This window comes from Electrophorus electricus, chromosome 10 (genome assembly GCF_013358815.1).
Source record: "Electrophorus electricus isolate fEleEle1 chromosome 10, fEleEle1.pri, whole genome shotgun sequence".
Taxonomy (NCBI): domain Eukaryota; kingdom Metazoa; phylum Chordata; class Actinopteri; order Gymnotiformes; family Gymnotidae; genus Electrophorus; species Electrophorus electricus.
In genome coordinates this window covers 10,892,570-10,913,932 of record NC_049544.1, presented here as the reverse complement: position 1 = coordinate 10,913,932, position 21,363 = coordinate 10,892,570, and the positions used below count along the sequence as shown (strand labels likewise).

At 41.0% G+C, this 21,363-nt stretch overlaps 1 protein-coding gene across 12 annotated transcripts in view; it reads right to left on the bottom strand.

Annotated features, from left to right (window-relative positions):
• ptprub (protein tyrosine phosphatase receptor type Ub) overlaps positions 1–21,363 on the bottom strand; it is a 137,367-nt gene that overhangs the window by 66,381 nt on the left and 49,623 nt on the right. The gene's annotated exons all lie outside the window — the stretch shown is intronic.

Sequence of the window (21,363 nt, the reverse complement as noted above, 5' to 3'; positions counted from 1 at the left end):
AAATATGTAATTAAGGACTTTGATCTAATGAAGTAGAATTGAGGTTCCTTAGCAACAGGGAGACTATGAACAATTTGAGCTTATCTATCCTAAATTAATAAAAAAAAAAAACTACAAGCTTGCTTTGCTTATTAGTCAAATATTAAGATTAAGTACACACATCCAATGAGTATTCACTACAGTCAATATTATTTATATAACATAGAACAACTTAGACTGAACAAATGGAAATAGCGGTAAAAAAAAAAAAAAAGAGCACTTTGGAGAATTTCAGTGGAGCATCACTGGTACACTTCTTTTTTCACTGATATAAAAAAAGAAATCTGCTGGTTTCCTGCTCCCGCTTTCCAAAGCCCTTTTTTCTATTTGTTTAATTTATACAGTTTTTCCTCTTAGATAAGTTCAAGGAAACAACACATTTGGCTTCTCTCCATCTCTCTCATCACCAAAGAGTGGGAGAAGCAAAACACAATATATAGCACAGAAGAGCTGCAGGCTTTCAATTACGAGTAGCCTCCGGCTCATGCTTTTAAAAGAATATCAACAAGTACACAAAATAAGCGAAATGCATTTAAAAAGAAAAAGCAACATGCATGCACCTGCAACATGCAACATGCATACACACACACACACACACACACACACACACACACACACAAACACACACACACACACAAACCAGCAAGTATGTAACAATACAGGCTTTTGAAGACTGCTAACATTTACTAAATGCAGCTTTGCTAAATAAATTAAAAAGAGGAGATTCATGCATGCGTGTGCGCACACACACACACACACACACACACACACACACACAAAACACACACACACACACACACACACACACAGGTATTTCTGTTCTTAAAACTAAGCTTACACATAAGCTCAATATTAACCCCAGGAACAAAGAAAATGTTTTCATACAGTAGTTTACATCCCATCATTGCCAGGACATAAATGAGTGTGTACACACACACACACACACACACACACACACACACACACACACACACAAAGCCCACTGCCCTCATCTAATCAGGACACATTGACCCAAACACCCTTCAAACCCACACATACTAATAACATTAACACAACCATGTTAGGACACCATGTACTAACATACTGCCATCTTTCTACTCCAAGGGCAATTCTTGGGAGACATCAGAAAAAGTGACCAGATAGTCCTTGTCTTGGTCACAGAAGACTCCTTATTTTGTCTTATAGAGAATTATCAGGTGCAAGGACAGCAAAGAGGACAGTAGAAAAAGCATAAATGTTCTTCAGCAAAGGTTAACTACTCAAACTGAATAAAATTACAGGTTCGTTATACAGGTAAGTTAATAAGATAAGTTACAATAAGCTCTAGCTGAATCAATTTCATGAACATCAGTAAATGGCCTCAGTTAAGATAGTTAACTTAAATACAATGTTTTCTTTTGAGCTGAACACTATCCCAGCCTTCTTGGTCTGTGAATGTCAGCTTGGTAACCCTTTATGGTCTTTTCCCCACAGTACTCCACAGTGTGGTATTAAACTTTCCCACAGTATTCATTTTACAGATGCAGGGGACAGCATTCACCATCCTTCTCTAAAGCATAATTTCGATTGGCTGTATAATTAGACAAAAATTTGATTGTTTTTTCCCCAGAAAAACAAATCGTTGTTGTATCTAAGCACAGATCTGCAGTGTGTGATGTGGCAAACTTAGAAAAACTGGGACTTTTGCCACAATGTGATTGCCTGATAAAAAGAGAAGTTAAATAAATAAGAAATAACCAGAACACCACAGAGATCTCCAGGAGGTCTCCAGGATACACTTATCTGTGCTGTAATATGAGAGCAGGCAGCACAACAGTTTAAACATTCCAGTCCAATCTCTGTAATCCTGACCGATGCATTGTCTGAAATGGCATGGAAACTGCCTTCCCTGAAGAGCAGAGAAGCATGCGTTGGGGTAGGATGGCTCCAGGAGGCAACAGTCAGGCTAGAGCCTGTTAGAAGACAGTGTAGCACTCAAAGCCTCTCTGCTAGAGGATGGAACGTGCTCAGACATGCTCTGCCAATGAGCCCGACGGCTGGGCTAAATCAAGGGCATTCTTCCCCAACGATGACAGCACTCTGCAGCCTCTGACAGGGAGAGCACCCTCACCTGTTGAATCCTCGCAAACTCTGGCTGCTTCTAATTTACCCCTGCATTTAAAGCTATATAAAAACACCACAGGTGAATAGCCACTGTAGGGGCTGCTCATTCAGACAGCTGAGTGAGCATACACTGCACTGAGACCTCCTCAAATACTGTCTTCTAAAGACATACCTTTGACAATCACATACCTTTGTAGCTGAGCAGGAAGTGCTGTGTTATTATTATTGCAGTGGCAATCACAAGCTAGGTATAGAGTCATAAAAGGAAATGAGGCACATTTTGGCTGTTCTTTCGAGTTTGACAGCCTAAGATTCAAGTCAAGCAAGTAAAAATCAAAAACTCAAAATATTAGTGCGGCCCCGCCATTTGTGAGCCATATTGCCATATGGCTGCTGTTATTAGCAGTTTGGTACAGGCGTTGAGCATGATTTGCAAGTTTCACATTTTCTAAGTTTTTTTGTTGGCTCTTCTATTTTTTCTAATTCAACAATATGCTAAAGAAAAAGAAATATAACACATTAGATATTACATATTGAAAATATTACACAATTCCAGCACTGCAGCTTTAAGACACAAGGACTTTAATTATTTGCTCTCTGTAACAGTGTTAACCCTGACGTTTCAGAGCCAATAAGCAGGATTTTCTGCTTTGTTGGTTTGCTGTGATATGGCTCTGATATTGCCACATACCACATATTATATCTTGCTTTTTGTCAAATGGCAGGTCATGGTTACTGGATCAGGAAATAACATCCCTGGACAACCTGACCACTGCAGAAAAACCTTTCATAAAATGAAACTTCTTGGTGCACTCTGTTGCGTTTTGATAAATAACATTTTATACAATATATAATATGACTTGAAGGTGGCTCTATGGATTTATGGGTTATCTAACTGAAGAAAAACATTGAGTCAAACAATTTCAAGGGTAACCAGACCTTCATGCTCAAATATTTCCTTATATAACATATTTTATATAGCAACTTAGCATGTTTCCATCATGGCATGCAATAAAAATCCATTCCAGTTAGCATTCACTTCAGTTATTATGTACTGATTTTAAGTAGTCTACATGTCTATCACTGATGCATTGCTTCTTTAAACAATGGAAATTATTTTCATCCATGTTATTTTCCTTCACTCCACAGCTGTGGAATGTTTTAATGGACTGGTGAAACCTGACCATGACATTTAGTTTCTTATGTCAGAAAATGTACTGTGTTACCTTCACACAGACTGGGTCTGGTGGATGTGTGGCCAGCTGCATTCACTAACCCAAACCTCCAGTGCTCAGCTCAAACAGGGGGAACTGTTCTGCCAGACTTGAGACAACACTGGTGAGAGAATATTCAAGACGAAAAATCTACTACTGATCAACCTAAAACACATGACATAAAACTGCACTACAGGCTAAAAAATTACAACGATTCACATTTCCTTCTGCATTGCATATATTTCAGTATTTGACTGTAATTCTCATTAAAAGATCTGTAGGATTTGTCTAGGGTTTTACAAACATGCTGACAAAGGAGGCAATAATCATCCACTTTTACTGATAAAAATATAAATTCTAAAGCTCTCACTTTATAAATAGTCCAGCAGTCCATTCAACTGGGATTTATTTGTTTTATTAAAATAATTTTTCTATCACACAGGACAGGATGTTTTAGATAAACCTTTCAACTGTTCTAGCAAATGAATCATTTCCTTCTAGCAGGGTTCTTCCATCATTAATAGCAGTGAATAAAATTTATCTCCTAATTCTTCAGTTTTATATTTCCAACATGTCCTCAGGCACCAATGGGGTGTAGTAATAAAGCCTGAGTCTACATGAGGCATGCGTAATACTCATTCCTTATGGGCACTGTTTTTGTGGACACAGCACAAGTGCAGGAATAAGGCACAAGCACGTGAGGTCAGAAACGGTGCTTGCAATTTCTATGACTGGCGCAGATGCACTAATCCAGCACAGAGTGGCACAGATACAAAAACAGGTTGGGTTAGACTCATCACATGATCTCACAACAGATCTGCTCAGATGTGCCACTGCAATATCCAATCAGATTAACTCCTCTAAGTCCCTTTAAAAGCCAAGCATGAGCCAGTGATACAGTGCAGTGACGAATTCAGAAATAGCACCAGAGAAATTCACAGGTGAGGAAAGACAGACTTGTCAGGGACGTGCAGAGTCCCAACACCAAAATATACAGCATTGGAAGCTGACTTCCCAGATCTGACCTCTTAGTTCTGATGAGATTAATCTGGCCTGGTAAGAGGTGACTCAAGTCATAAATGAACCCTCTTCAATTGTTCCATTGAGAGAACAATAATGATAATTAACAATATCAACCATAATTATGATATTATTATTACATTATAATTATATATTATTATTAGTAGTAGTACATATTATTATTATAAAAGGTGTGTGTGCCTTTCAAAATTAGTAAAATGCAACATTAGGTGTCTTTAATGCTACAGTGCAGCCAGGACAGGAGAGCTCAACACATTAATGGTTATACATATTCAATTATAAGCCTGTGCATCAGCCTGTACGACTGCAGAACATTACTTTTGGGAGGTGAGCAAGGGTTTAGTGGAAAATAGAGTTATCTCGGCTGCTGCCTGACAGCTTTGCTCTGAAAAGAATCATAAATAAAAAGGACCTTGCCCTACTTCTGTGTTATTAATGCAGTGAATGTGTTTTCCTCCTGTCTTTGTGCTGAAGTAGTTTGAATAACATTAGTTAACACTGTAGTGCATGTTTAAAAAGTTACACCCATGAAAAAATGTGAAACCATGAACTGGTAGACTGAGAGTGAGAGTTCACTGTGAGTGTGGAGCAGAGGACCTGGCTGTTCCACTCAATAAGTACACATGTCCCTCCTGCCTTTGTGATATTTATGCTGGGCGTCATTTGTGTGTAACCTTTGACTACTTCTCTCATCAGGGGGACGCACTCGCCTGCACACACATAGTGTTCCCTTGAGCAGAAATATCTAACATGACCTTTGGCAAATTATGCCTTGGAGGCTTGTGAAAGCCGATAAAGTCTGGTCCATCCTGCACCGCCCGTCCCAAGGGCAGAGGAACATATATAACGAGATTAGAAGCGATCGCAGGCCCGTCATCATTCATCCAGGGCTCGGCAGGAGTAGAGCCAGCTCCACGGAGATGCTATCTCTGAGAGAAGAGAGGCAGACACAGCGCAAGGGAGACTCAGCGAGGGAAAGAGAGAGACAAAGAGAGAACAAAAGACTGCAAGGAAAAGACTGTGAGGGAGAAAGGGAGTAAGAGGACACGAAAATGGAAAAAAGTTAGTGAGGATTCAGGAAGCCAGGTGTACGGGACAGGGAGTGAGTTGTGAGAGAAAGGAGAAAGGGAGAAAAGAAAGGAGTGAGGAGTAGACAGATTAAAAGAGGCCTAAGCCTGTGGAAACCAGGAACGAGGCAGAGAGAAAGTGGAACAAAAACAACAAGGGCAAATAAGTTTGATTTTTTTTTTTTTTATTCTGCCTTTCAGGCTTTATTTCCTTTGTTTGACCCTATGGCCAAAGCTTTGTTCCTGTCTGACATCAAGGAGCTTAGGAGGGGCACTTAAGAATAACGAGGGAATGTGAAGGGGAGGTTGTGCAGAGTGCCCTGGGATCAATCCATCCTGCTTCACTCTGAAAGGCCTCCTTACTGCGTGCTGTGCTTGTTCTAATAGTTAGGGTCACCAGCGCCTATATCCCCAAACCCTCCAGATTCTCCTCCTGTAAGATTTCCTCTTCTCACTTTTTTCTCAAAGGTCATCAGAGACTTCCTCCCTCTGTTAACTGTTTGCTCAGGCCTTCGCTTTCTCTCCGTGGGGGGGACACACACACATACCATACTGACACACACTTACACACACACACACACACACACAGACATCACTCATATCCCTCCCAAAACACACACACACAATGGGATCAGAGATAGTTTTTGTAGAGGCTACTGCAGCTGTAGGTACTTACCACTGGAGTTTGTGGTCTTGCCTTTGTTTGCTGACATCATGCACTACATTTTGAACTGGAACCATTTAAAAATGGTATAAAAGCAGACAGGCTATTCACTTCTCACAGTGGTAGAGCAAATCTCAGCTAGGCACTCATCTGCTCAAGGAGTTGAGAATGCCCATGGGCTTGGGAAGAACACACCCACACACATATGGCCTAATGCAAGAGCTCAAATCCACTAATACTGCCACTATCAGCCACTATCCTCCTCCCACTTCATTTACTAATGTGTAATGGAGATCTCAGAGTCATTTTTATTTAGGCATTTTAAAGGCATAATAAGCAGCTAATTAGTTAAAAGCAGTGTGTGGTGTTGGAAGTGAGCATTTCTCACCAAAGCTTAATGAAAATCACAGAATGAGCCCATTTCATGGAGGAAGTGTTGAAAAGCCAGATTACATATGCATACACACATATAAGCAAACACACAAACACCACCACAACCATGCAGAAGCACACACCCCCACACACATGCAAACACACACTGTCTGGAAGTAGCAGAGTTGTGAAGTTTGTGAAGTTTGAGATGCAGTGAGTGAACACAGTTCAACACTGACTTGTTTTCTTTCTTTTTTTTACCCCACCACATCCCAAGGTTGTCTGATTCTAGTACAGTGTTTTTGACTTCCACAATCATACTAGTACTTCACACAGTTCTGTGACACAAATATGAAATAAACACACACACATACACCCGCAAACACATTCAAATGTATGTCTGCTGTGAAGATATGAATAGACTGCCTATGTCTGGGTCTCTCTCATTTTCAAATATATGAAAGTTGGTGTGCTCTGTATTTCAAAAGGATCCTTCACTGATTTTTTTGTTAGGTATATGACACATCCTGTGCTTGTTAGTATCTATAATAACTTGGTAGTATTTATAATGTACCTAAGTAATTATCATTTAAAATAACGTATCGTAGTATTTAAAATACATAATAAGTTAGTAGTGTTTTACAGTATTTCATGCCTATGGTTGAAATATGTCTTTTCCTTCCTCCCAAAACTATTATCAAAAAACATGAAAACATCGTATTCACAGATAAAATGTGAACATTCAGTCTAGTTCTATGGTGGAATGGATCTACAGTCTCAATATTTCGATAAGTAGCAAATAGGCATTTCATTAAAATTCAGCACATCAGTGTTGGATAACACTATAAGTAGGGTGAGGGATTAGGACTTGGGTTAATAAATTCAGCATGCTAAGAACCAACTGTGCACTTATTTTAATTCGTTCATTCTGTACATTTAAAAAAAACAAAAACTGTCAAAAGTTGATATATGGCCATTTTAGTAAAAACATAATTTTTAAGAATTATTAAAACATAATATAACCTGTGTTTATCCCCAGTGTAACCTCTGCTTATCCCCAGTGTAACCTCTGCTTATCCTCAGTATAACCTATATTTAATCTTTGTTGTAACCTCTGTTTATCCTCGTGGCAACATCTGTTTATCCTCGTAGCAACAACTGTTTATTCTCAGTGTAACCTCTGTTTGTCCTCAGTGTAACCTCTGCTTATCATCGTGGTAACCTCTGTTTATCATCGTGGTAACCTCTGTTTATCCACAGGGTAACCTCTGCACTGCTGCAGCCTGAGGAATATATCTTCTTGACATTATTTTTCTTTTCGGGGGGGGGGTTGGATCATAGGTAGCATTATTAGAGCCAGTATAAACAAGATCCAATCTAAACATGCACAAGTCATTTTATAATTAATATTTGTAAACTGATGCATTTGAACCCAATGGCAATCACAGTGCAAATAATACAACTAATTGCATTTTATTTTCTTTCAGCGTTTCCACCAATTAAATTTTTTAATCGTTCAATCAAACTTAGCATTGTGACATCAGTAGAAAGTATTATTAGCATTCATTAATTTGCTACTATTTCATAAACTGCAATTACAGCACGTCTTATTGTGGTGATACACTGTGCATAATGTGAGAAAGCTATTAATTTGGAAACTCCAAGGCTCCAACTTGCAAAATATGAAGTTCATTAAATACTTATAATGAAATCACTGGTAATCTGAATTTTAAAAAGTCCTTCATGAATAGTTTTACCTCATGAATTTCTGGGTTGAAGAATATTAAAACTTATATATATATATATATATATATATATATATATATATATATATATATATATATATATATATATATATATTTAAACACGAAGAGAGTGCAAAGCTGTCAACGAAGGGTGGCTACTTTGAGGAATATAAAATCTAAACAGTCAGCATTTGTTTAAAACAGCATAATCATGATCATGTGTATTAAAAAAAAATAATACAGTGACTGTTTCTAAAATGTAGAAAATAGTAAAAATAAAGAGTATGTATGTCCACATTTTTGACTGGTAGCGTATATGAACACACATATATTACATTTTAAGGGTGATTTTCTCTTAACAATGTATTCACTGTAGATAATATTATGCCCAGAGTACCTTAACTCTAGCATCAGTATGAAAAAAGGTAATTTTTAGTTTTAATTAGAACTGAATTCTGTGTAAAATGCTTTTTCCACATGGAGGGCATTAAAATGTGTCAAGATACACACACAAATAGGAGATAGCTTGATGTCAGTTCAAGCCTTCTCTATTGCAAAAATCAATTTTCCATCTCCAATGTGGTATACGTGCAGAAAAGAGTGACAACCTTACATCTCCTTCTTCTAACACATTGCCCAAGGTGTGACTGAATCTCTCTACTCACCTTCCCCTCACACCCACCTCACTCTCCTTCTCTTTCTTCTTCTTCTCATCCACTTTTCCTTCTGTATTTTCCCTCACTTATCATCACTAATCTGAGGAGTTCTATCTACAGAGCTTCTATAACCATATTTACACATAATCTACACTCTAATCACCCCTCTCGCTCTCTTTTTCTCTCCTTCTCTCTCTCACTCTCGCTCGCTCTCTGCTGTCTCTCCTCTCTCTAGAGAGCTTGTCCATTAGAGTGCAAAGCAGAGCTGCAGTGATGACCTTACAGTGAGGAGAGAGTCCAGGCCCACGCTGTGCACTACTGTCTTCCTGCTGCTCTGAAAAGCAGCACACTGATGCCAGCCATCATGTTCCTACAAGGCTGAGTGCAGACCATCAATCTAGCAGTAAATTCTTCGCACATATAGAGACAAACCTGCACACATCACAGTCCCCAAATACATTGCAAAGCTTCACCTATGATACGGTTATCACCTATGATACGGTTAACACAATGCATCAAAAGTCTAGGGAATCTAAAGTTGTCTATGGCCTTACCCACAAGGTGTCTTGATTTAACCCCACCTCTATGTAAAGGCAAGACTTGGTCAGCCATTGTTGACCATTCCTGCTCCCTGCCTGATGGAGGCTGACTACAGGTCCTTCAGCTTCAAAGAATGGTCTCCTCCACTGGCAAGACAAACTCTGGGGAGCAGCAGAAAACTAAGAAACCAGCCGCCTCCAGTCAATGCTGTCATGTTGCTAGCGCACATCAGACATAGAACGGGAGAAGAGGGACCAGACGACTGCAGTACGCACAGCAGAATCAAAACAACCATTAGGGTCCAAATAAATGGCCAGACAGTGCAAGGGGCACCAGTCAAGCACGGTGCTTGAGGCAAGTCAACACACTAGAGCTGGAGGGGCGGATAAGCGCATATCAAGGGCTGCCCAGGCGCTTCACATTGCCAGGGGCAGCGGGTGAGCGTGGAAGCTGCGGCCCCCTCATGCTCCGACCTTTAAAATGGCCCTCCGGGCTTTGTGGGATTAGCTAGCAGGTGCGCTAGGAAGAGGGAGAGAAGAGGCGAAGAGGGCAGCAGCAATAGAGCATGCACCATCGCCAGTCCCACCCTGCCTTTAGAGCCTACGGCAATGCTCATATCAGTGCATCCTTCTGCTGAGTGCTGGCTAGGGGCTCGTCTACCAGGAGCCATCTGCTGATGAAAGCCGTCTGGTAGACAGAGGCAGCCAACAGGCAGACGGTGTTGCTGTCAATATGTAGACAGATAAAAGGGACGCATTCTGTAGTACTGTATATTTGAACAAAGTATATACGCTGATAGAGCAGAAGGGAGCTGTTTCACAAGACAAGCACTTTTTCCAGAAGTAAGCCTTCTTCAGTGCTACCTTCCTCTGCTCTTCAATAATCTTCTCTGGTCTTACACTATCTGGGGCATCAGCTCACTCAGTCCCTCTGGGAGGCCTCACTGCAGGATTGTCAACAAGCCAAATCTGTGTCTCAATGGGTGAGAACTTTCTGCTGACCCCTCATTATGCAGAGACACATTAGTGGAGCAGCTACTTCACTTCCCCATCAGTAATCCTCCCACTGCAGTGTTCCGATAGCCCCTGGCCTGCAAACTCAAATACAAAGTCCCAAATGCAGGCTAACTTTAACCCTTAGGCTCCTATTCCTGAGCTTCTACGGAACTAGCCTGCTGAATCTCAGCCTGCCTGATATGACACAGATGATGATCTACAGTATCTTACTGAGAATCTGCAGCACCTGTGTGATGGAAAGCTGTGAATTACAGCATGCGTAGATGCCAAATCTGACTAACATGCACCAGCAGCACAGGCTCTTTTTCAGGCCAACAGCAGCACAGGTTCCTTACACGCTGACTTTTTTAATTGGCTCAAGCTGAGCCCTAACAATGTTCTTAAGTGACCTACTGTGATTGTTCAACCAGTCAATATGGTTGAGAAACAATATATATAAAAACAAAGTAAACGTGCATCTCTTTCCGTTAATTTAGGCATTCATGTGCTCACCAAGCATTACTTATTCAGGAGGAAAAAAACAGCACATAGCCAGCACAATTGCAGATATTTGCCTTTTTGAAGGACCCTGCTGAGGCACTGTAGTGCAGTATTTTAATTATACAGCTTGAGGCAAACATCCCTGGAATGAAAATCAATAGTGATAAATCAGCATAACAAGGCATTCAACAAGAAGCAAGTTAAAAAGAAGGCTACTCCCTCCCTGCAAGGTCTGAGGGAGAGAGAGTGCCAGAAAGGTGCATGTGCACCTGACTAAAATGTAGTTTGATTCTGTATCTCTAGCCATTTATCAAAAATTAAAAATAGGTCCAAACCACTTCCGAAGCATTTCTAGTTATATTCAGTTACATCAATGTGGACTTACCAGTGACCTCCACTTATGTCCAGAGTATTACGGAAAACAAGGCCACAGTCAGGACAAGCTCTTAACCAACTGGACCCAGGCTGCAAATAGCGCATTTGGTATTCAGTTCTGAGAAACTGCGGAACCCTTTGTAATTAGATGAATTTATGCATGAAATTCATCCCAAAAAGGTAACCTCAAATCATGTTTATAAAGACTTATTTAACAATACAAAACATTAGTATCTAAAAGCTTTCTGTAGCTGTCTGTCTGTTCTATGCAGTGATTCAGAGGTATCCTGGCACATTCCTTTCAGTTTCAGTTCATATATATCCTATTCATATGACATGAACTTCACAGCATTTCAATGAGACTAAGGTTAGGACTTCTCTTAGACTCACGCTGTTGTTGAATTACCTTTTTTTTTTTTTTGTTCACTGCTATGAGCCATGACTCAATGTCTTTTTGCAACAACTTGTGAATTTTAGATTCCAGTCAGAAGACCTGATATTATTCTATAGATTTTCCTAATGCAAACTGCAATTTATTGATCCCTCAATGATTGAAGGAAATCTTGATTTACACTTGTTAGCTGGGATGAGGTCTTGTTCCTCATATGCATTGTTGCATTTTTTCTAAACAAAATGCTGAGTATATTTATCAAAAAAGTTTTTTCTTTTATTTTGCCTACGCACAAAACACTGTTCTAGGTGTGTTATGGAACAACTAAGTATTCTTCAGCAAATGTGAATTGGCCAATTATATATATAATATATATATATATATATATATATATATATATATATATATAAAATTTTACATGTGAATATAAAACATATGAATATAAAATGAATATGACATTGTGTAAGCCATACATGTAGAAGCCCAGAATATCCCAACAGGTACATAATTTTTTTTCACAATTGCATTCACCATGCTGTTCCTAAACTCTGTTACCAGGCTCCAGGTTACTTCTGGGGTGCCCCTGGCTCTGTTTGAGGACCTCCTGACTTCTGCCTCACCCTTAATTCTTGGATAAAGCAACAGTGGCCTGTGTGCGCTATGCCCAACTGCCACATCACATGGACAGGAACGGAAGCCCAACCTGAAGGTCTGTAAAAAGATGATAGACGGATGCCAAGCCAAACCATTGCAGAAATGACATAAATCTCACCTGGATGGTGACAGGCCATGCAGTGCAGTGGGGCAGAGGGGCTAAGGAGTTGCACCAGAACAGGAGGGCATTGGTCTCCCTTGCTCAAGACTTTAACATGGCCATGATTAACCGCCAGTCCCCAACCTGGCCGGCACTGCTCCGTCTCAATTAGAGTCACTCATCATTCTGACAGGCTCCTCGCCCACAACCTTGAGCTGAGCCCAGAATCCAGCCGCAGGCTCTTTTACCATGACTACTACCAGGCCAACCCATCGCTGCACTCTAACCACACCGTGCTGGGTGAGCCAAAGCAATTTACACAGCTCACAGCTTATTTCATTAGAACACATTCTGGTCCTACCAAAATATAGTCCAGTGCACCATTTATTTGTTTTAATGCCAGTGTGTGGGGCATTCTGAAGCTAAATTATGCATGAAGACAGAGAATCAGGCCAGTGGTATGTAGCCTCAATGTGGCCTCAGCTGTGAAGGCAAGCATGCATTGCTTTCCTAAAATAGAAAGCCTCCCAAATAGCATGCTCACCTGTCCAAATAGCATACTCACCTGTCCAAATAGCATACTCAACTGTCCATTTAGCTCTGCTTTCTCCTTTCACTTTTCTAGCAGGAAATGGAAAAAAATAACAATATCTGAGAATCTTAGCTGAATCACACTTGCTAGCAAACTTTCCTCACTATCAAGACTATTTTTTCCCATTCTTTTTCAAGCAAGATCCTCTCAGTCTGTGTTTTTGTTTAAGTTCGATGAGACTGTGTCTGGATCAATCGCCACTTCAACTCAGTGAACACAGTGAATTATTTCTTGCCCTAGCTGAAATATGGTAGCATATGGCTACATATGGCCCCTCACATCTGGCCTCAGTATTTCAGCTGCAGCCCTAGATAAAGCCCCCAAAAACAAACCCACTGGAAAAGCCATTACTTGGTACAGGATGGTCTCTGTTAGTGTACCTTTACAGTCTTTACCCTCTAACCCTAACCCTCTCTTGTCATTTCTGGAAAGTTACTAATTCTTGTGATCTATGTTATCTGAAGGTTTTGTGGTATCTTATGGGAATTCATTACAAGAGGCTGAAGAAAAGGGACTAGCAAAATCTCCCTTTAGAAAGAATCTCCTTCTGAGAGGGCCTTCCAATATTTTGGGACATTCTGCCATAGGACGCTCTCACCCTTGTCTGATTCACTGACCACTGTCCAACACAAAAACAACACATTAAGCAATTCAGGTCAAGCAAATTCACTATGATATACCTATAGCCAATTTGTGACACAAATGCATCTTTTGACAAACAATGAATACATTCTGCCTGTTGCCATTTAAAGAACTAAAATAAAGCAAATATATACAGAGGACACAAAAGTGATACAGGGAATATTAAGTATTTTCATTCTCATTTTTCCTAGTTTAACTCTGCAGAGAACCTGGATAATGACTGGAAGAATGATGTACATCCATCACAGTAATCCTGTGTTTTCCATTTGATAAATAGACAGATAATGAATAGACAATAAATAGACAATGTCAGATGAATAGACAATAAATCTACTCAGCATCATCCTGCCTACAAATTGCCTTATTGTGACACCATCACACTGCCTTCATACATCAGAGTAATTGATAAAACATATTTGGTGAACGCTTCTTAGGGAAAACAGACATTTAAATGTGTTCCTCTCTCTTTTTGAATAGCCTTCATCTGTTTCTTTAGAGAGAACAGATTAACAAAGCCTCCAGCCCAATGTGTGATAGGGTGAGACTTCCTCCTTCTTACTGCAACTGTAGCAGGAGCTTTTTAAGAAGAGTGGGGACTCCTCCTGCCTCTCAGTTTCAACTCCCCCCTGCCATGACCATAGCCAGCAACTCAGGTGTGGAGGGAGAAGCTGATGTCTGGCTTTGCACTAGATAAGGAGCTGTATAATATTGGAGCAGGAAATAACTTGGGCAGATGATTAGATGCAGGTTTCATTTTCCAGTGGAGCCCAACTCTCATACATATTCCATTAGAAAAGTGTGGGTTTATGCAAAAAAATGCGAAAATTTGATTTATAGATTTTTTTCCCCCAGTTTGCTTGAGCACAATATTGAGTTACTTTTGTGCCGACAGCAAAGTAAAATAATTGGGTCACCAAAATCCCCTATCTAGCATACTGAAATGAAGCCCTACAGCACTTACAATCTGCTAACATTGGCTAATATTGCTGTTCCTGTGTTATGTTACCGACAGCCTGAATTCCAACATGTTTCTAATAATGTACACGATTACATTTGTTTGTTCCATGGGGTATTATATGTGGGCTCTTCAGTCATGTAAGATGACTAGTGCTGAGGGATTTTTTGCTCATTTAAAAAAAAAAAAATACAAAGAGTCTTTCACTTGGTTGTTTTTGTCAGTCATGAATAATGCATACAATGTTTCAAATTAAATAGAGTCCTGTTCTAAGAATATGTTTTAAAAATGGCTCTTTCAATCTTATTCCTTTCTTTTAGCTCTGTTCTTAAGAAAGAGACACTCTGTTTTCCTGAGGGTGCACTAGAAAAAAAGTATTGCATAGCAAAGCAGAGGGAAAACCTATGATGTGGTTCGGGTTTGACTTTTCCAGAAATATCTTGTGCCATCATTGGACAGGGGTCTCAGAAAACACAATAGAAAGGAGGGCAGGACAAGACGTTCGACAAGCTTGAGTAGCCGCTAGTTGAAAAAGAGATGTTGGCAGGGTTTCTTCACCCTGCCAGTTTACTATCCCTGATCAGAAAGAGACATGCTATGCCTGCACGTGACTATAATAAAACGTGGTGGCAAGATAATGGAAAATGAATGGCCTGTTCCAATTATTCTCTATGGTCCATTCTGCTGGTAGGAAAGTCCATCTCCTGTTGATATCTGTGTCCTACACCCATTGGTGCTGCTGACCCTAAAGGCAATCTACATTTAATGAAAGACAACACTTTTTCCTTCCTATTACAGAATGATTGTACAAAGTGGCAGGCAGGCACTGAACCTCCTCTTCTTAATCATCTATTTGACTGTATTTATTAAGTTATTATTCCAAATTATGAGATAAAATGGTGCAATTTTCAAAGGGTTTATGGGAGGGTGTGAATGGAAATGGACATATCAAGAAATTTTCACCACCGCTATAAACACACACATTCACACACCCCCACCCCCTGTCTTCCTCTGTTTGTCCAAGGCCTTTTTCTCTCTGGCTCAAAATCTGTTTGCCTGCCTTCTGGATCATGAGGTGCAGAGGGAACATCAATCACAGCAACGCATGACATAAACAGACTCGGCTTTGAAAATCACACAGTGAGACAGAAAGTCTGCTCATGTTTCACTCCATATTACAGTCAACTGCCTATCATAATGGAAAGAGAGTATTAAACCTGTGAGGATGTTACTCTGCTGCTACCACAATTCTAGTCCACAATATTTAGGCTCCATATAAATGCACACACACAAACAATTACATCTTTGTACACAGTATGTGTTTGTACATATTCAGACACATTTTTGGTGCATAAGCGGGCTGAGAGGATCCACTACCCCCCTTGTCATAATTTTGTACAAACAACAATGAATCTCCCAATATTTGCTCTTCCCCAGCCCTGCCAGCTCCATGGGATGTCCAGTCCTCCTATTAATCCACCAACTCTTTTCGCTGCCTTAGAGGAACTTCCATGAAGCACTCATTCACCTGCTACACCCAAGACTACATCATGCCAAGCTTTTGTCCATCACAATGCACCACCCACAGCATGGGAAGCACTAGCCATCCCCTCTAGACACAACACGATGTCTGTCACAGGAGCCATTCATGCCTCTGCTGGATAACACCAGACACAATTCCAGTTGCTCCCCATACAGCAAGGGGCTGGGAACACAGTTCTGTAATCGCCCAACCTGGTAGGAAAAAAAGTCTTCGGAACTGTAGCTTCCTTAAATGCGCTAAACTGCTCAGCCAAATGTGATCATTACCAAGGATGCAAAGTGGTAATGCATGCTCAAATTAAGTCAGTCTTAACATGTTGGAGCACTGCCGATGATCCCTGAAGCATAATAGCGCTTCCTGTGCATAAGGCTTAAAGCCTACAAATTGCCAGCAATGTTTAGTCTAGCAAAGCCTTTAGCGGGTCCGAGTTTCATATTGACTTTCTAAATATATTTCATAGCCTCAGAACATTCCTGAGACAGCAGAGTTTTGAAGACGCAGGATTTCATAAGAGTGCAGATGTAATCAAAGCAGAGGAAGAGCAGCTGAAATGTGCAGAATTGCTCTGCTGTGCATGGATACAGGGTCTTCTCCACAGCCACGCATTACGGTTTTAATATGGGTGTACCAATAATCAAAAGAAATAAAAAAGGTATGTGGTCAGATCAGATGCTGGTTAGTGAAGCAGAGTGTGAAGAATATGGTTGGAGTGTGTGGGGGTGGGGGTGGGAGAGGAATGCAGGCAGGAGTAGCATTGGAGAAAAAGCCTTTGAACTGGTGAGCCAGTTAAGCCTTCCGCCCAAGACACAGAAGAGCCACTCTCACAGCTGCATCCCACGGCTGCAAATGGTTGTGTGTGTGTGTGTGGGGTGTGTGTGTGTGTGTGTGTGTGTGTGTATTCATCTATGTATGAATCTCTATCATGGTTCTCTTTATTCTCCCACATCACATTCACAAAGCTGCTTCAAAAATTCTCTGTAATACGTGGGAGTACTTTTAAGCACCCTTTAGTTCACTTTGAAGTGTTCAATGCCATGTCTCACAGTGGCAGGATTTGGGGGGGGGGGGGGGGGTTGACCCGATTAAATCCTTTAGAAAATAACACAGAGCGCTTCTAATGAATTGTCTGGCTTGTTTGGCCAATAAATCTGTTGTTATCTTCCCCTCTAATCTCAACAAAATATAGCAAAACAGCTCCCACCCCTCCAAATGTAAAACACAGCAGGCATCTGGTAATGAAACTCAAGAAATGTGGCTGTGTTTCTGCTTTTGCTTCTTCTCAGCTAATTCAATGAAATCCAAGAGACTAGCATATTTCATTAGAGCAGCAAGGCGGTGGGAAATTGGAGCTTAATTGGGCTTAATCTGAGAGATGCTGCTGTCTGCAGGCCCTGGCACATCATGTCCCTTAAGAAGGATGCTGTCGGAAATGTGGTGCTGGGTCTCTGGCCTCTATGGTCTGCTTGGAGAGCAGGGAGTGGAAATGCTAGGCCACAGACACATAGCGACCCTGGGAACATCTCTAACGAGGATTTGGGCTGGTTGGACATGGTGAGTACTGACCCAGGGACAGGCCGGGGGCATGGATGGTGGAGACATGGGAGAGAGGTGAGGGGGGAGGTTGAAATGGCAGGCCTGACTGAAGCAAGTCTAGTGAGGGGCAAATAGCCAGGGGGTCCTGGGTGTTAGCAAAGCGGAATGAGTCATGTTGAAGACTGAAAATAGAGCAACAAGAGAGTGTCATGTCCTGTCAACATCTACTGAGAAACAGGGACAAAGAGAGAGAGAAAGACAGATAGGGAGAGAGAAACAGACAGAATCTCTTCTTTCTAGACAGTCCAGAGGGACAAACAGATGATACTGAGAAGAATGTGGCATCAGCCATCCTGTGCTCAGATATTGGCCAGCATGAGCACTAACCGCAAAACCATTCCATGGCTAACAATCCAAAACACGCGCACACATCTAATGAAGGAATAAAAGGGACAAAACCAGGACATACCAGAAGCTCCCTGTTAAAGCACCACACTCCAGTGACATCAAAATTTCAGCAAATTTTTCAGGAGGGGTCAGGGAGAGGATTCTCCTAAAGTGCACAGATATAAGGTCTCATTTAGCCCTGTCTTTGCATGAGCAGCAGCACTAAGTGCCTTTCTAGGCTGCAGCTCCCAACGAGGTGATGAAGAGCCGGCTGCTCTTTCATCTCAGTGGCTGCCAATGGCATTGTCAGAAAATTGATGGCATTTCCATCATAGCCTGCTGAATGGAATTGCTCAACGGTGTCAAAGTGGCTCGTGTGTGTGCTGCGGTGTGTGTTTGTGTGCCTTTTGTGTACATGAATGCCTGTGCAGCACATGTTGTTTTGGCCATGTGTGTGTGTAGGCAGAAAACTGCCATCTTAACAAGTGTAAATAATGCTGCATTGTGGTACCAATCATAAGCAAAATGTTTATTTTCATTTTTGGATTTTTGTAGTTCATTTAAAAAATTGTACCCTGCAGGAAGATAATTTTACTTATTTTGAGGATTTATTCCAAACATAATGTGTTTTTTGTGAGTGTTTTTTATTGCAATTATGTTTTAAACTGTGCAACTCATTAGGCTGGGTGTACGCTCTCTGTGTTAACATTTTTGCAGCTATGCGCATTCCATTATCCACACGGTTCACGCCGGCCCCTTGTAGCATCACTGCTTCTGCCTAAGTAGATGGCTTCACATAGCTCCTACTAGAGAATCCCCAGCTTGTAGTAGCAGTCTAGGGCTGTTTGATTTAGTATCCACTGGGCGGCCAGCTTTTTAACTCTCCCTCAAACAACGCATACAGACAAGGCCAATGCTGATGGCTGGCACCACACTGTAGCTGTGGTCTTAGGCAAGTTTAAAGCTCTGTTTAAAGTTTTCAGAAGTTAAAAGTTTTCTGAAGGGTTTTTTTTCTTTTTTCTTTTTTTCCATTTACAAGTCTGGGAGAGACTTCAGATGGATCCATGCTCTATCTTATCCACAAACAAATCTCAAAAGATGCTTTGGTCTTTGCAAAGACTTTGCAACAAATGAAATTTTGCCTTCTGTATCATTACAATCCAAGCATTTGTGTAGTGACATTACACAACACCAACCAAACACTGGTCATGAGTAATATCTCCATAATAGTTAAGCATTTAAGACACACATGTACATGCACACATGTACATGTGTGTAAAACAATACTTAAATCAGAAGGGCAGTGGGTCATTTTCATTTTCACCATGTTCCATATGTTACTTCCACAGTGCCCCACTGACTCAGTGCTGTTGCTTGGCTGAGCTGAGGTGCCTCTCACTGAACAGCACATACCACCTCTCTTCATTATTACTCCGTCTTTTGGCACACAGGCATCCTGGACTCTTTCACACTTTTGTTCTTCCTACAAATCATCACTGGTACCATATTACAACTGCCCCTCTCTCAGGATCTGTCTTACTTACTTTCTCACTTCCTCTCTACTACTCATTCTCTTCTTTCATCTTTGACTTTCTTTTTGTTTCTTTCCTTTCTTATTCTGATGAACGTCTTCTACCACTCCCGCAATTATGCTATGAATTGGTTGTTTCAGTTGGATAAGGGCATGGAGGGGAAAGGGTGAGCTGACTTTATCTGGGGACTACTGAGTGCTGGATTGTCAGAACCTTGTGGAGCGAAGGCCAATTACAGAAGCAGCTCTACTCACCTGCTCACAAGTTCGTTGAGGATATTCCCCACTCACCTCACTTCTCTCTCTAGCCCAAGCCCACCAATCACAGCCCTTTAGACACTTTCATGACAGGCTGCCTTTGTACTTTAAAAACTACACAGGGAAAGTGCAGATGTGTAGAGGAGCTACACAAATAACGAAATGGAAATAGGAACCTTCAATGCCTAGTCCCAGTCCCAAAGTTTTGTCAGATATACAGATAAATGAGTGTAAGTTTGATATGTATACTTAGTAAATTAAGTTGTATCCAAGTTTTTCCTTGCCTTTTTTTGTTGATCATCCAACACCCCCGCCGCTGATCCATCACTGCTCTAGCTATGCTGTCCCTGCTGCTGCACCAGCTCCTCTGCAGAAAGGCTTTGTCAGGCCTTTGAGAATACCTAGGTATACCCAAAATAGCTTCCCAAATTCATTTGTGCTGAGGTGCAAGCAGGGTTGGCCTTATTGAACAGCCTTAATAAAAATATAGCAGGAGTAATAGTAGGGTATAATAGACTTTGATTGCTCTTTAATGGCTAATTAAAAGTTTTATTTACACAGGTAAAATTAATCATGCATGGTAATAGGCAGGGATAGAGTTAAGACATCCACGAGCAGCCTTTTTTTTTTTTTTTAGGCTGCTGCACTTTGCAAAAGATTGTGAACAAATTCACTGCACAGCTAATTACTGACAGTATATTATTAAGCCCCTTAATTAGATCCTATGCATACCCTATATAAAAGAATCCTCTCAAAACACTTCAGGCTTTAACATGAGTATGACATACTCCCCTTTTACGCAGCAAGCTGCCTGTGGCAGACATGAGAGTAAGTGGATTTTAGCGTCTGCCAGATGCAGAGGAAGCAGAACAAACTGCAGGTGGTCAGGCACATGGGAGACAGGGCCCGCTCAAAGGAGACCAGAATGAGCGTGGCCAAGCAATTAGGAGCGAAATAAAGCGTTTGTAAACAGGGAGGGCAGTGTTAATTATACCTGTATGGCCCCTCTATTCACCTAAGGTGCGCTGTGTAACACTGGCTGGTGCATACAGCCAAAAGTCTTCCTCCCAGGCATAATACATTCCTTGCTGTGATTAAATTCAAATCGCCATCCAACTGCGGACAGGTTTTCTACTTGCATCAGCCCTACTGCATCCATTATATCAGTTAGCATGATTATATGTAAATGACCATGCCTAGCAGCCGTCTACATATCAATTACGAAGATGACGAGCCACGTCAGACATGGGCCACTATGGTAATTCCTTGGCAAATATATTGCACCTGAGGAGAGGAGTGTGAAGGCAAGCAAGACTCCCTTTCTGAGAGTTGAAAGGAGAACCTCACTGGTTCTTGATCCTTTTCTATCCCCTGATCATCACAACTTTATTCTGGGCCCAAACCATCTTCAGCTGAGCATTCTAGAACAGTGGCATTATAAAAACATAACTGAGTGCATTTTTCA